Raw genomic sequence first — 15,943 nt, forward strand, 5'->3', positions numbered from 1 at the left:
AGGGGGTTGAGCGAGGAGGGGGTACACTCAGGGGAGGGGGTGGAAAGAGGTGGGGCCTTGGGGGAAGAGGTGGAGTGGGGGCACGGCCTGTGGTGGAGCGGGGATTGAGGCCTCCTGGGGAAATTAGAAAGTGGGCGCTTCTGCTTCTGGTGTTTCTTGGGGAAAAAATGCTTAGGTGACTCCAAGAGAGGGGTTTCTGGCTGTGGCTCCTATACAGAGATGTGTACTTCCCTGCAGCCCAGACAGAAGTGGCAATCTCTGTGAGAGGGGTGGGGCATAGGGACATCCCTCTTGTTGGCATCTTCCATTATCTAACTTAGGCAGCACCTATCTAGCCTGCTGGCTTTTGTCGATCCTGTTCTCAGGCACTTATCTCTCCCCATATGTTGTATAAGCAGCCTAGGTGGTAACTCAGGTTTTGTGTATTCCAGTTAGATGTTGCCACATTTAGCATTGCAAGGCCTATGTGTCTTTGTGGCTCTGGGCCTCAGTTCTCTCAAGCTGCTCTAACCTGACCACTGGCAGCCAGCTCTTTCTTTATTGCCATGGTCCCTACCAGACTCAGCTTGCAAGTGCCATGTACAAGTTCTCCCACTCACTTCGCTCTGTACACATATACTGTCTGTCTATACCAGAGCTACCTGAAGTAGCTGTAGCTAGACAATTAGATTACTAGTGAACCTGGAGCATGGGAGACGAGCACAAGGCTAAGAAACGTTAGAGTAATTTGATATTCATGAAAACAGAAGTTTTAAACAAATATTCCAACATTAAAATATACCAGTGTTCACAGACTTGCCTGGGGAGCAGCAATCAGTGGGGCCTTATGAGCCCTTTGGCTCCCAATCAGAGCTAATTCTAAAAGAGCACTTGAAACACAGAAGATAAGAAAGTAAAACAATTAAGATATGTGCAGGCTGTATTGTGCAGGCTGTGTACTTGCTATACTTGCTGCATCTTAAGCAGATATTGTTGCTGCCACTTTAAAAAATGTATTTTCTCCTTCTTCTACCCTTCGGGTTGTCTGATTCCTGTTTCAGTTAGTTAAGTGGTCCAGAGGTACGCTGCTGTAAGGCTGATGACTACCCACACACTACCCAAGGAGTAACCACCCCCTCCCACCCCTTCCTCAAAATGACAGGCTAAACAAAACATTGCAGGCAACCAGGCACAATTTTTTGCAAGAATAGACTTTCTTGCAAGGTTTCCATCATCTTGTGGTTTTGGCTGATTCAGAAATACCATGCAATGAGACGTGCCTCTCTCCTGTTTTTTTAGCCAATGGAAGAGAGTGCTGGAAACCAAAACAAAGAAGAACAGTTTAACCAAACTTTTCCAAGGCTCAAGTTAAAGTTTAATTCAAAAGCCGGACAAAGGTTTCAGTTAGTTTTTACCCTACTGGAATCATCTTGCCTGTCTCTAATTTGTGATTCACTAACTGATGGAATTCCAGATTACACAGTTAATGGAATGGGAAACTTTGTTTCCAATAGTTTGTTTTAATTTTTTTAACATTTATGTCTACACATTCAATTAGTGATTTCAAATGTTACACAGAGTTTTTATTACGTCCATAGGCATGCATGTGCATATTTGTGTTTATATTTACTTGCATGACAGTTTACAGTCAGGTCCTGGCCTCTAAGAAATGAACTAATTTTGAACCTGATCTTACGATGACCATACAGTGGTACATAGTGTTCTTAGTACAGAACAACCTCTCTATTATGAGCTAATTGGGAACTGAGGAGTTCACTAAATTGAACAGCTCGAAATTACAGTAGACAAGGTCCATAAGTTTAAGTATCATGCACTGCATTGCTTTCTTCTTGTCCTTTAAATCACTGAAAAGTGACTTTGAATGCACTGAAGGCACTGGAGTATGAAGAAATGTCGACTTGTTCTTCATCAACTTCATTTTCCTGATGTGATATTTCTTCCCCATCATGAAAAATAACTGGCCATTCCTAAGATTGGTGTTCATAAAAATAGAAGTTCTGCTGGCTTGTAATGAGCAGTGCAGACCACACCTCTACTAATAGATGGTGTTGAATCTTCATGTTAATTTGTTGTCTTGCATGTTATGATGTTATTGTGTCTGGTCTGAGAGTTTTTGGCAGGAATTTTGAGTCCTGCTGGAGTTGTTACTTGAAGTGTTAAAATAAGTCCTTTGCGTTCCACAAGTGAGTATTAGAAATGGTGGCGGCAGCTTCAACGTTGTGTGCAAAGAAGGGTCAAATGATAGTGGAAACATTGTTTTTCCTAACTTCACAAAGATTTCAGTGTACTATGTTTGGAGGGTAGTAACACCGCAAGAGGGGGAAACAGCATCTGTGACTTGGCCAAGCACATTTCCCTTCGAGCCATTACTTTGAAAACAATGCTTTGCACATGTTCTTGTAAAATTTCACAAAGACAATCAGGAAAATGTATATCTCGTTGTAAAAATCACTGTCTGAGATAAGGAATATAAAAAGATTCCTGACATTGTGGGTTCCTAATTCAGTCATCAAGAAAACATTAACTCAACCATAATGAAAAAAATGCAACTTCAAATTAATAATGCACACCACTGTTTATTCTGTCTAGCCATAGATTTTCACTATACATAGTTTAATTAATGGAGCCATTTCAACTGAATGCATAGTTTAATTAATGGAGCCATTTCAACTAATGTATGGAAGACCATTTGTATATTATTTAAAAAGCAAGACTTTAATACAACATATTAATGTTCAGATTTCTAATATGTATGGTCAGTAAATCATAAAAATGAGTCCCATTAAATAAAAAATTCAGCCATTTCTTTAACTGTACAAGCCCCCACAAAAACTGCTATAAAAAGTACATACTAAGCTATGTTGAAATGTACAACCTTACGTTTAATCATCTGGTTTAGCATTTGAGGCAGCAGTGCCAACTCTTGTGATTTTATCCCAAGTATCACAATATTTCGTGTTTTTCTTAAAGCTCTAGCTCCTGGAGTCTTGTGATAACATAAGAATTTCTGCTTTAGTTTTTTAAATGAAAATTTCTAGCTTTCATGATTTTGGAGAACAGCTTGAAAATATGACCCAAGTGTACCCTAAGGCAAAGAAAGAGACTCTAAAATAGTTTGTTTTAATAATACATCTCATGATTTTTAAAGCACTTGTGATTTTGAGACCTGACTCCAGATTTTGGGATTGGCAATATTGTTGATGTGTCATAGAATTGAAAAGAAATACCCAACATACACCACTGGAGCAATATGTACCTTGGGCATTTCTGATCTAGTGGATGAGAACATGGAATAGGAAGTATCAGCCACGACTTTAATATTTGAATCAAATAAGCTTAACCTGTCAAAAACCAAAACAAAGACTGAGAAGAAAGTGTCACTCAGAAAAGCAAATGACATTAAAAAGCAAGGAAAGCTCAGTCTGGTCTGAGTCACTAAACTCAGATATTAATTTGGGTCTGAATGCCGATTTCCCCAGAGTGCAGAAGGAATCTCTGATATTCGAGTTTGCACCCATCTGTAATTTACTGGCATTTTAGGCTGACTGATTACAATGGACAGTGGGAGAATGAGGATAGAACAGAACAGGATTTATCTAAAATGCTCTTAACCAGAATTGACAAAGATCACTGAGGAAGCCTCATCACACTGGACTTTTAAAAGCAGACTGGACAGGAAAAGGGACTGGATGACTCTTAGCTCTTCTATGTCTCCTGTGATTCTACAAAGGAACAGAAGCTTTCGAATTGTTTTGATGTAAATAAAAGGCCTAAGCGGCTTAGTATTTCTTGTATTACAAGTAGCCAGGAGCATGTTTAGATTAAGTCTCCAAAAATTAAAAGGGACCTCTGGCCACATCCTTTCAATATCCAATTCCTCCAGCAACCGGACGTTTTTATGCAGCCAGCATTAGCAAAAGACCTAGGACCCTGAGAAGTATTTTTACACTATTTCTCAAATGTTGACTAGATACTCCATGCAAAAAGTCAATTTACCGCAAAGGGACATCCAGCTATGTCACGTTTAGCTCTCATATATGACTTGCTGATCCATCAGTGAGTCAAAGGGCACGTCTACACTGCCCCACAGTCCGGTCTAACAGGCTGTGAATAGCGATGAGCACCAAAGTGCTAGGCTGTAACTCCCCGGGTGGACACTGCGGCAGATACTGGCAGAGCAGCATCCCCACAGGGAGTGACAGTGCGGCACTTTGGTGCTCATTGCTATTCACACTCCGTTAGTTCAAACTGGGGAACAGTGTAGACATGCCCACTGACTCATTGATGGATCAGCAATTGTATATGAGAGCTAAACGTGAAATAGCTGGATGTCCCTTTGCAGTAAATTGATTTTTTATATGGAGTATCTAGCCAGAATTTGAGAAATAGTGTAAAAAAAATTAAGTTATGAGTGTTTTCATTAAGAAATATGAATGGTGGTACTAGTTATAGATGGGTTTTTTTTGAAGGGGGTCTGCAACATGAACTTTGTTCCAAACTTTCTACTAATTCTGGGATGTATAAAGCTAGGGTTCCTGTTTGGACATCTCTCCTTGGTTACTCGAAAGTATTAAGCTCTACGTATATAGTTCTGTTCCTGTCCAATTCTCACTAAGCCCACAGAGCTGGGGGGAAAAAACCTGTTAACTTTGCTATGTTTACAATTGTTTTAATTTGGTTTCATCTTCTCCAGGAATCCTAGTATTTATTTAAGTAACTTGTGCCTTGAGAGAGATGGGAAGAGGTAATAATGGTACATATTTTTTGTGGGTTATTTTATGTGGTCTTTAACAGATATGTATTTTTAGCCCTCAATATTATAAAAATACATAAACTAATTTAAAAATTATATTTAACCATTCGTATAATCTGTGCTAACCTGATAAAATAATTTATAAAGAGAAAAATTCCATTAATAAATAATTGAAGGTCCTTTCCCAAACCTGCCACTTCTTTCTTTTAAACATATCCAGGTTCACCTTTTTCTTCTCCATCCTTGTTGCTGAGTCATTAATTTTTGTACCTTTCCATCTTGGCTTACTCAGCTGCCATCTCTCCCGATTCCGCTTCAGTCCAAAATGTAGCTGTAAATAGTCTTTCCTTTTCAATGCTTACCATATTATTAATAATAATTTGCATTGCTGTAGCATGTATAGGACCCAGCTCCATCATGCTGGGTGGTGTACAAAAATAACAAAAATGGTCTCTACCTCAAAGAGCTAAATATAAGAGGAATAACAACAGGAGGAAACAAAAGACAGAGATGCCAAGATGATGATTAGGTTTCTTCTTTCTGGATTCTTTCCATTGGCTTCTCTCTTTTTCCACATACAATTCAAGCTCTCCTCCTTATTTTCAAGCCACTCTCAGCTCTCAGCTCTCAGTGAGCCATTGTTTCTTGCCTAATCTATCCCTGTTTCATTCACCTATTCCAGTCTTTGGGCTTTCTTTCAGTCATAGAATATCACAGTTGGAAGGGATCCCAGGAGGTCATCTAGTCCAACCCCCTGCTCAAAGCAGGACCAATCCCCCAAACAGTCAGGACATAACACAGGTAGAACAGTCCTCACACTTTCAGAAGGCTGCAGCCACCAGTGTATTTGGTGACATATTGTGAGTATAAAGACCAAACACCATTGTGCAGCCCTTATGTTGTACTGTTTTGAACTTACTGTGTATTTTACACCCTTTGGGAATGTCTACATTGCAAAACAAAAACAAACAAACAAAAAGCAACAACAACAACAACAAAACACAGCTGTCCCAGGATGGTGCCTACTGCTCCTCAAAAGTGTCTAGGGAAACAGCAGATGTGGCCCAGAGGAAATCTCCCCGGATACATGATCGAAGGGAGGAACAGAAATAGGTCCCACAGTTGCAGAGACCTCCTTGTCCAGCATCCTTGCTGGAAGCTAGCAGGGGAGCCAGCCCTCTGATCACTTAGGCATCAGTCAGCTACCCTGGAGAATGCTGATTGGGAATGTGCAACTAATTTGCTGATCAAGCTGGGAAGCTGGATAAGCCAATCAGTCCGTCAGCTGAGGAGCACAAGAAGGACACAGAAGGCAGTACCAGGTCTAGCTGAGGCCACTGTGTGTAGAGAGCTCAGGAAAAGGAGACCTCTGTTCTTCTCTGGCCCTGTGGGACAGAGCTAACGGTGGAGAAGCACTATAAATCAAATTCCTACATGGGACTGCATTGGTGTCAGTGATGGGAATGTAAATAAATCACACCAAGTTGCCACTCAGCAGAGTCTTTGCGGTATTTGGGGACCAAGGGAAGATTGGGAATTTGAGAAGGGTATACTTCATTTTTCAGGGACAGGTGTGAGAATAGTAGAGATGTAGTGTTCCTTCTACAGAAAGGAAGAAGAATTGAGAAACAGGAACACAGTTTACATGGCTCTTGTCTCTCAGTTCAAACCATCAGGTCCAGTATAGTCATTCTCAGAGTTCTAAGCCAAGTGACCCTGGTTGAATGTTTGTACAGACAAATCCCGCTCCACTTTAAGTATACAGTGCATATGGGGAGTGAGGGTGGACAGTTTTGGGTGCTCATTTGCATGCCATTGCTTAGAATGCGCTTCCAGCCCCTCCTTGTTTCACGGCTGTACAGCATAGGAGGGGTTGGAGGTTTTGCACACACTAACATTTGGATGAATGTGATTGCGGCAGGCTTTTAACACCATATTTAGCAAAGCAACAGAATTCCAAGCAATGATATAAAATTCCTGTTCTCATAGCCAGGTTTATCATTCCTGTAGTGGTGATGTATGTTAATTTTCCAACTCCCATGAGATAACATAGATTTGACTTTTCAGTATCTTGGGAGTTAAGTTTCTGGTTGTTTTTGTGGTAATGGTTTCAATTTACTCAAAGTTACTGTGGTAAGGCATCTTGTGCAAAAAATAACAGGGAAATAAACCTTTGGAAATAAAATGATTATCTAAATAAAGCATGTGGATAAACCTCACTCTAAATTATATGCCTAAGTAAAACTATTCATGCAAGAGAACTGTACCATATACTGTCTATGAACATTATTCTTCCCTTGGAGGAGAAAAGACATGTTTTCAATTAACAAGTAGTTCAGTTTTGACCAAAATCCTATAGGTGGCAGTGTAAAGCACATAAATAATCAAAGTGTTTTTCAAGCGGGCGTAACTCCATTGTTCTCCTTATTCCACAGCATGGTACTCATGCGCACACACGTATTTCAGGCTCCAAAATGATAATTCAGAGCCCTTCTATTTAGACCAAATTATATACACAATAAGATACTGATTTACAAACCTTTGATTAATCTACGATGCTCATGTGTCCTTTATTCTCACTGCACGTCATTGTATTTCTCCCTGTTATACCACCCACCAATTCAATCTTTTAGTGTTTTCCTGGTTTCCCTCCCTCCCCCCGTGTCATTATAAATACAGGGTTCTACAGAAGCAGAGTTCTCAGCAACAGGGCCCCAGCTATGGAACTCCTTACACTCAACTGTGCCCAGACCAAATTGGCAAGAGACAATCTTCAATAAAGGTTTTTTATCAGGAACAACACCTGAAACTAAATTGAAAGAATAGCTAATTCCTGAATATATTATTTACAGACCTTTGAGAGCCTAGGAATAGACATGGATTCTTATGCTTTCTTCCAGACCAGATAGTATTCACTGAAGAGCTCTGAAGGAACTCAAATATGAAATTGCAGAACTATTAATGGTAGTATGTAACCTATCACTTAAATCAGCTTCTGTGCCAGATGACTGGAGTCTAGCTAATATAATGCTAATTTTTTAAAAAAGGCTATCTTGGCAATTACAGGCCCGTAAACCTAACTTCAGTACCAGGAAAATTGGTTGAACTGTAATCAAGAACAAAATTATCAGACATATAAATATCCATGATATGTTGGGGGAAGAGTCAAAAAGGCTTTGTAAAGGGAAATCATGCCTCACCAATCTATCAGAATTCTCTGAAGGTGTCCACAAGCATGTGAACAAGGGCGATCCACTGGATATAGTGTACTTGGGCTTTCAGAAAGCCTTTGACAAGATCCCTCACTAAATGTGCCTAAGCAGTCCTGGGAAAAAAAGGAATGTCCTCTCATGGATCAGTAATTGGTTAAAAGATAGGAAGCAAACAGTAGGAATAATTGGTCAGTCTTCACAAAGGAAAGAGGTAAATAGCCGGGTCCCGCAAGGATCTGATCTGGGGCCAGTGCTGCTCAATATATTCATAAGTGATCTGAAAAAGGGGCTGGATAGTGACGTGACAAAATTTGCAGAGAGTACAAAAGTATAACTGGACTCAAAAAAGAATTTGGTAAATTCACAGTAGATAGGTCCATCAATGACTATTTGACAAGATGGTCAAGGATGTAACACCATGTTTCAGGTGTCCCTAAACCTCCAATTAACTGCCTTTAGCTGGGACTGGACAACAGATCACTCAAAATTGCCCTGTTCTCTGTTCATTCTCTCTGAAGCATGTGGCACTGGCCACTGACTGAAGACAGGATACTGGGCTAGATGGCTCATTGGTCTGACCCAATATGGCCATACTTATATTCAAAATATTAGATACACATTATATGGTAAAATATCTAAAGTAGACAGGTAACATAGCTACTTCAGAACCTTGGATGCACAAGCGGGAGAATAGAGAGAGAAATAAGGATGTGTTATTGCTTCCATACACAATATTACTGAGATCAATAGTGGAATACTCCTAGGACATCCCCTCTGTGCTCCTAGCATAGAGGGCATGATAGGAACAGTCTCGTTATACCAATCCCTCCAGCAGGCATGGCAGCTTGTCTGCTCTAAGTTTTATGGAGGGACCAGCCCTGCACACTGGCATCCCAGGCTCAGGGTAGTACAAAGCTGAGTTTTGCACCACACACACCATGCTGGTCCCTTAATTCACCCTCTTTCAGTGTCTCATTATGCACATTTGAGTTTGTATGTGGAAAAGTCCTACAGAACACATGGGAAAATACTATTTTGAACTGTCCTGTAGAATTTAATAGAGAATTACATCCCTGCTAAAGAATTCTATAGCATAGTCCAAAACCTTATAGAGGGAATAAAATTCTGTATTACATTCTACAGGTTTTTACAGTAATTTCTATAGAATCCAATTAATTTAATTCCTGTTAAGTTCTATAGGACTCTTCCATAAAGACCCGTGAAATAAAGAAGCTGTTTCCAACTCAGGAGAATATAAAATGGGGGCACTGGAACATCTTCAGGGAGTACATGTGAAAGTAATTATTGGAAGGAAATGAGAAGCAAATGAAAGTGTATCATTTGAAGCAATTCACTTAGCTAGCTCTATGGGATTGGATTGCCCTGGCAATTTGATGTCAGAAAGCACACAATCATAAAGAGGTTATGGTAGGGATGGCAACAACATCTGTGTTCCATGTGTTTAAAAACACTGTTGGAGGGGGGAGACAGAAACCTAAGTCCTAGTTTAAATCCTAGTTCTTGAAAAGCCATTCTCTATGTTATTGGGCCAATCCATAACAAATGAGCAATCCCTCAATATAATGTGGATAAATAGGGTGAGAACATTTTGGGAATGTATTCTGCCTGTATTTACATCTGTGCACCACTATAGATTTCTGTGTCATCCCTTTCTGTTGCATAACCTGTTGTCTCTTCTTGTATACCCAGAGTACAAGATTTTGGGACAAGGACCATCTTTTTATTATAGAGAGAGCTGGTTGAAATTTGGAAAATTTTAATTTTTCATCTGAAAAAAAAAAAGGATGAATTTTTTTCACAAAAGAACTGTGAAATATTTTCACATTTTGACCAGCTCTAGTTCTATGTACAGTACCTAACACAACAGGGCAATACTACAATACTAATGATAAATTAAGAATAAAGACACACAAAAAAGTATTTGCTTGCACCACAGTGAAAGTCTATTTGTGACTACTGACTGGGGTGTCTGTCTCCCTCAGAGTCCCCTTTCCTACTGCCAACACATTTAAAATAATTTAATATAATAATAACAACACATAAATACCTAGCATAATAAAACACAATGAAAGAAAATGAACAACAATGAGGGGGGAAATGAAATTCAGGAACAAATAATTGCCTGTGTATGAAGTGCAAAATTTGATTCTTAAGAAAACTTTAAGGAAGATATCATACCCAGTTTTTCTACTCCATATTTCAACCCACTCCTGGGTAAGGCAGAATTTACCTCAGATTGATCTTCTTTATTTTACAGTACTTCCTAAGGACACTAGCTAAGGATCAGCGTCCTGTTGTACTAGGCACTGTACAGACAAAGAAGACAGGCCCTGCCCCAGGTTGCAAACTATCTGCAAATCAGACTAAACACAACAAATGGACAAAGAAGACAAACAGGGTGAGAGTAGCTTGGAAGGATGAGGTCACAATAGAACAGATTTATAGCAGAAAAGAAGAGGTGTCTGCTCTCCACTTGCCTAACCAATACCAGCTTTGTAGGCATCATGGCACAGGTAGGTTTTAAGAGGATAAAGTAGTAGCTTTCCAGACATTGATGGGGATTTTTCCCCCACACATGAGGGGTGGCACAGATGAAAGCACAGAGATGTTTAAATGAGAAGCAGATAGATAGGCAATTAAAGCTGTCATTTTTGGCAGTGCAAAAGGCAAGAGTTAATGGCCCAATAAGTTAGTTAATCTGATAGGTAGGAAAGGACAAAAGGGTGATGAGGGAAACAGTGGATGGATTCAAGACTAGGGGTGATGTAGCCAGGAAGACAATCCTAGCAGCAGCACTTAAAATGGACTTGAGGGGGACAACATGGTAAGCGTCAAGGCCAGAGAGAAGGAAGTGACAGTAGTAGAAGCAGAAGGACAGAACAAGACCCTTAGTACTTCAGAAAAGACTGAATCTTTTTGATGTTATGTAGATAGAAATTGCCAGATATGGACATAGTCTGAATGTATAGATCACGAGTGAAGCAGAGTCAAGATGATGACCAGATTACAAGCCTAGTGACTGGTGGTGGTATCCATGGTGACGAAGAGAAGAGAGAAAGATCAATTATGATGTTTTATTGTTAGTATTACTGTAGTGCCTCAGAGTGCACTATTATGCCATTTCTATCATGCTAGGCACTGTGCAAACACAGATAAAAAGGTCAGCCAATGCCCCAAAAGCTTACCATGTAAGCATAAATCAAGAGGCAAAAGACAGATGCAGACAGATGGGAGAGAACAAGGAAACAGTGGGACAATGTTGGTCAGCATGATAGGCAGTGGTCTCACACCTCAGCAGCCTAAGTGTTGTCAAGTGTTTTCCAGGCATCAGAGCAAAGGAGAGTTTTGAAGAGGTTTTTAAGGTGGATAATGAGGTAGGTTTGTAGAGTTTTATGGGGAGCTCCTCCCAAGCATGAGGGGCAGCACTGGAGAAAGCACAAAGTTGCTTATTTGAAAATGTAACAAGTGGGCAATGAAGACTGGCATCATGGGATGATTTAGTTGGTGTTGGTCCTGGTTTGAGGAGGGGGTTGGACTAGATGACCTCCTGAGGTCTCTTCCAACCCTAATCTTCTATGATTCTATGGGGCATGCAAAAGTCCACATCTCAATAGTGGATGAGAGGTGATAGGAAAGCTGGGGATAAGCCAGGAAGGGCCTTGAGAGAGAAAACAAGTGCTTATTATGATCAAGAGCTCAGTTTTAGTCATGTTGCTTTTCTCTTATAAGACTGGAAGTGATTAGTTCTGTAACTTTGAAAAGATATGTCCAAATAGCCCTGGGATACAAATAAGCTGTCCTGGCAAACCCAAGGTACGTTACAACTTATACAAGGTGGCTCAGAAGTGCACAAGTAGATGCATATATTTAGCTACTCACTGACCCTCCTATCGGCATTGACATGAGCAATGCCAAGATTTGTGCCCATCTCAGAAGTGATGCTCCTGGAATTTTGAAAAGTAAATATAATGTGGTTTTATTTTGTCTAGTCTATAGTATATAAAATGCTTTTCCTAAATACAAGGCAACAGACAGCATGCGGCATACATTACAGAAAACAGCAGTGTAGCAAACACATCCTGGAATAGAAACCACATGTAGTAGCCAGTGTGCGTAAATTTAATCAGAAATGCATTGTTTTACATTAAGTGAAATTATTCCCCATCCCTCCCCCGTTATTTTTGCATTTATGAGGCAAAGTACTATAATGAACTTTTAAATTTAAATTGAAAGAAAGAAAATGGGACTTAACAAACATTCTCGTCTCCATATAACATTACAGAAAATATCTTATAATCAGCAAATTAGAATGTAAAGGTGTTACTTAGAAAATTACACAGAATCAAAAGAAAAGCATTAGGACAGTGAAGCAAAGAGTCAAAAAACAAACAGGAAAAACTACTCCCCGGGAAAATAGCTATGGGCATAAATAAATAAAAGAATACAACCTCTTAAGAGACCATGATGCACATATTTACTCTATGCAATCAGTTATAATAAAGATGCCTCATATCTCTGATCTTTTTTTCAGGGAAACTAGAGATTAGGTCAAGGCAAAATAGCCATTTTCTGTTCTACAGATAGTCCTATCTGTCCATCACCTAGCAGTGATGAGAGTCTCTTCACAGAGTAGAAAAAAATATCCCAAAGATTAATAGATTCTTATAATCCCCCATAGGTGCCACGCTAAGATCCAGGTAATTACCTAATGTAGTGCCCATCTTTTAAAAAGAGAAGGAGGAGGATCTGGGGAACTACAGACCAGTCAGCCTCACCTCAGTCCCTGGAAAAATCATGGAGCAGGTCCTCAAGGAATCAATTCTGAAGCACTTAGAGGAGAGGGAAGTGATCAGGAACAGTCAGCAGGGATTCACCAAGGGCAAGTCATGCCTCACTAATCTAATTGCCTTATATGACGAGATAACTGGCTGTGTGGATGGGAGGAAAGCAGTGGATGTGTTACTCCTTGACTTTAGCAAAGCTTTTGATACCGTCTCCCACAGTATTCTTGCCAGCAAATTAAAGAAGTATGGGCTGGATGAATGGACTATCAGGTGGATAGAAAGCTGGCCAGACCATCGGACTCAATGGGAAGTGATTAATGGCTCCATGTCTAGTTGGCAGACGGTATCAAGCGGAGTGCCCCAAGGGTCTGTCCTGGGGCTGGTTTTGTTCAATATCTTCATTAATGATCTGGAGGATGGTGTGGATTGCACCCTAAGCAAGTTTGCAGAAGACACTAAACTGGGAGGAGAGGTAGATATGCTGGAGGATAGGCATAGAATATAGAGGGACCTAGACAAATTAGAGGATTGGGCCAAAAGAAATCTGATGAGGTTCAAGAAGGACAAGTGCAGAGTCCTGCACTTAGGATGGAAGAATCCCATGCACCGCTACAGACTAGGGACCGAATGGCTAGGCAGCAGTCTTGCAGAAAAGGACCTAGGGGTTACAGTGGACAAGAAGCTGGATATGAGTCAACAGTGTGCCCTTTTTTCCAAGAAGGCTAACAGCATTTTGGGCTGTATAAGTAGGGGCATTGCCAGCAGATCAAGGGACGTGATCATTCCCCTCTATTCAACATTGGTGAGGCCTCATCTGGAGTACTGTGTCCAGTTTTGGGGCCCACGCTACAAGAAGGATGTGGAAAAATTGGAAAGAGTCCAGCGGATGGCAACAAAAAGAATCGGGACTGGAACACATGACTTATGAGGAGAGGCTGAGGGAACTGGGATTGTTTAGTCTGCAGAAGAGAAGAATGAGGGGGGATTTGATAGCTGCTTTCAACTACCTGAAAGGGGATTCCAAAGAGGATGGTTCTAGACTGTTCTCAGTGGTAGCAGATGACAGAACAAGGAGTAATGGTCTCAAGTTGTAGTGGGGGAGGTTTAGGTTGGATATTAGGAAAAAAATTTTCACTAGGAGGGCGGTGAAACACTGGGCGGTGTTACCTAGGGAGGTGGTGGAATCTCCTTCCTTTGAGGTTTTTAAGGTCAGCCTGGACAAAGCCCTGGCTGGGATGATTTAGTTGGGGACTGGTCCTGCTTTGAGCAGGGGGTTGGACTAGATGACCTCCTGAGGTCCCTTCCAATCCTGATATTTTATGATTCTATGAATTAGGAATGGGCATGTTTTCTCACACACAGAGATAATGTGTGCTTTTGAGAGGAACCCCCTCCTCTCCCCAAACAAACAACAGAACAACCTGTCTCCATCAGAGAGTGCTGCATTTGAGCCTCTCATTCTACAATCGCCTCCATCTTCAATTACCTCCCAGCACACTATCTCCATTCTCCACCACCCAGCAGATAGGCAGGAAAATTCCATAGATTTAAAAGTTCTGAAGTAGATCTTCGTCAACACCAATGGTAGATTAGACACCAAGGGCTAGATCCACAAAGGGGACGGTGGCTAATTTTCAGTCACCTTGTCATGCAGTGTAATCCATAGCCCTTAGTTAAGCACCCAAGCTCCCTATACAATGGAAGGGAAAAATTAGGCACCTAAGAATGGTATCCACAAAAGCCAGCTCCATGAACAGGGATCTGCCCAAGCTAGCCAATAGGAAATGACAAGAGGGGTAGGACTTAAAGGGACTTAGGTGCTCAAGTCTGGTTAGTGGGACCAGCCTAACTTCACTTGGGAGTCACAGCCCTGGACCCTCTCCTGGAGTTAGAGGCCAAAGCCTTTATCACAAAAGTTGAGTCAGAGGAGCCACCACTCCGCTGAATAACATTTAGCCCCAGAATTAGAGCATTCACTTACGATGGGACATCTCCTCTCTCCTGGATGTGGAGCAGGGATTTAAACCTACGTCTGCCACCTCATATAGTAATGCCCTGACCATTGAACTATGGGATAGTCTAGTGTGGCACTTTCTCAATCTCATCTGTGAAGGCTGTTCCACTGTGTATAAATAAATAGTCTTTGGGCCAGAGAAAGTGCAAGAATGATTCTAGAGCCCAGTGGTTAGGACATTTGTGTGGGACTTGGGTGATCTAAGTTCAAGTTCCTGTCCCACTGACTATTTAATTATTCTTTCCTAAGAGGTAGAAAATATAGTTTGAAACCCTTCTCCACATCAGGTAGAGGGGGAAATTGATTCCTTGGTCTCCCACCTTGCAAGCAAGTGCTGTAGCCAGTAGCCTAAAAGTTATAAAGATCCTGCTTTCACCACAACCACTACTGTTTTGTACAGGGCCTGATCTATCAGTCAGCCTCTGAGACTAGCTACTGGATCAGGTCCCGCAGATAGGCAGGTCAACTCCTAGTTTGTGGGTCCTGCTGGGGCTTCAGCATGAGTTAGGCACTGGATGGCATGACTGAGGCAGCTGTGCATGTGCCTAGCAGCAGACTGTTAGGTGATTATGGAGCTTCAGTGGTGGGAATGTAGGCACCTAGGGAATTTAAGTAACTACAATGCTAACTCCAGCATACAGGGATTTTGAGAACAGACTTAGGTGCCCAAAGTGGCACTTAGGCACGTAAATCCCTCTGTGGTTCTAGCCGTTAACTCACAAGGAAAGCTACATCTCCAAATGAACACACATCTGATGAAAAGAAAAGGAGTACTTGTGGCACCTTAGAGACTAACCAATTTATTTGAGCATGAGCTTTCGTGAGCTACAGCTCACTTCATCAGATACATACCGTGGAAACTGCAGCAGACTTTATATATACACAGAGAATATGAAACAATACCTCCTCCCACCCCACTGTCCTGCTGGTAATAGCTTATGGGAGCAGAAACTGAATGAAGTCGTTTCTGATCCTGGTACTTGCAGAGAAAAAAAGAAAGGTACAGGAACAGTACAGAAGTAATATGAAAAATGTACTCCAGTTTAGAAAAGGGCTAGCATAGTTCCTGCTAGCTAGCATGGAGACTTGTAAGGCTCAACTTCTGGCTTGCCTGTACAGCTGCTGCCTACAGAGCACAAGTATCCTGGTTCAAATTTCA

The sequence above is a fragment of the Eretmochelys imbricata genome, chromosome 2, assembly GCF_965152235.1.
Source record: "Eretmochelys imbricata isolate rEreImb1 chromosome 2, rEreImb1.hap1, whole genome shotgun sequence".
Lineage (NCBI taxonomy): Eukaryota > Metazoa > Chordata > Testudines > Cheloniidae > Eretmochelys > Eretmochelys imbricata.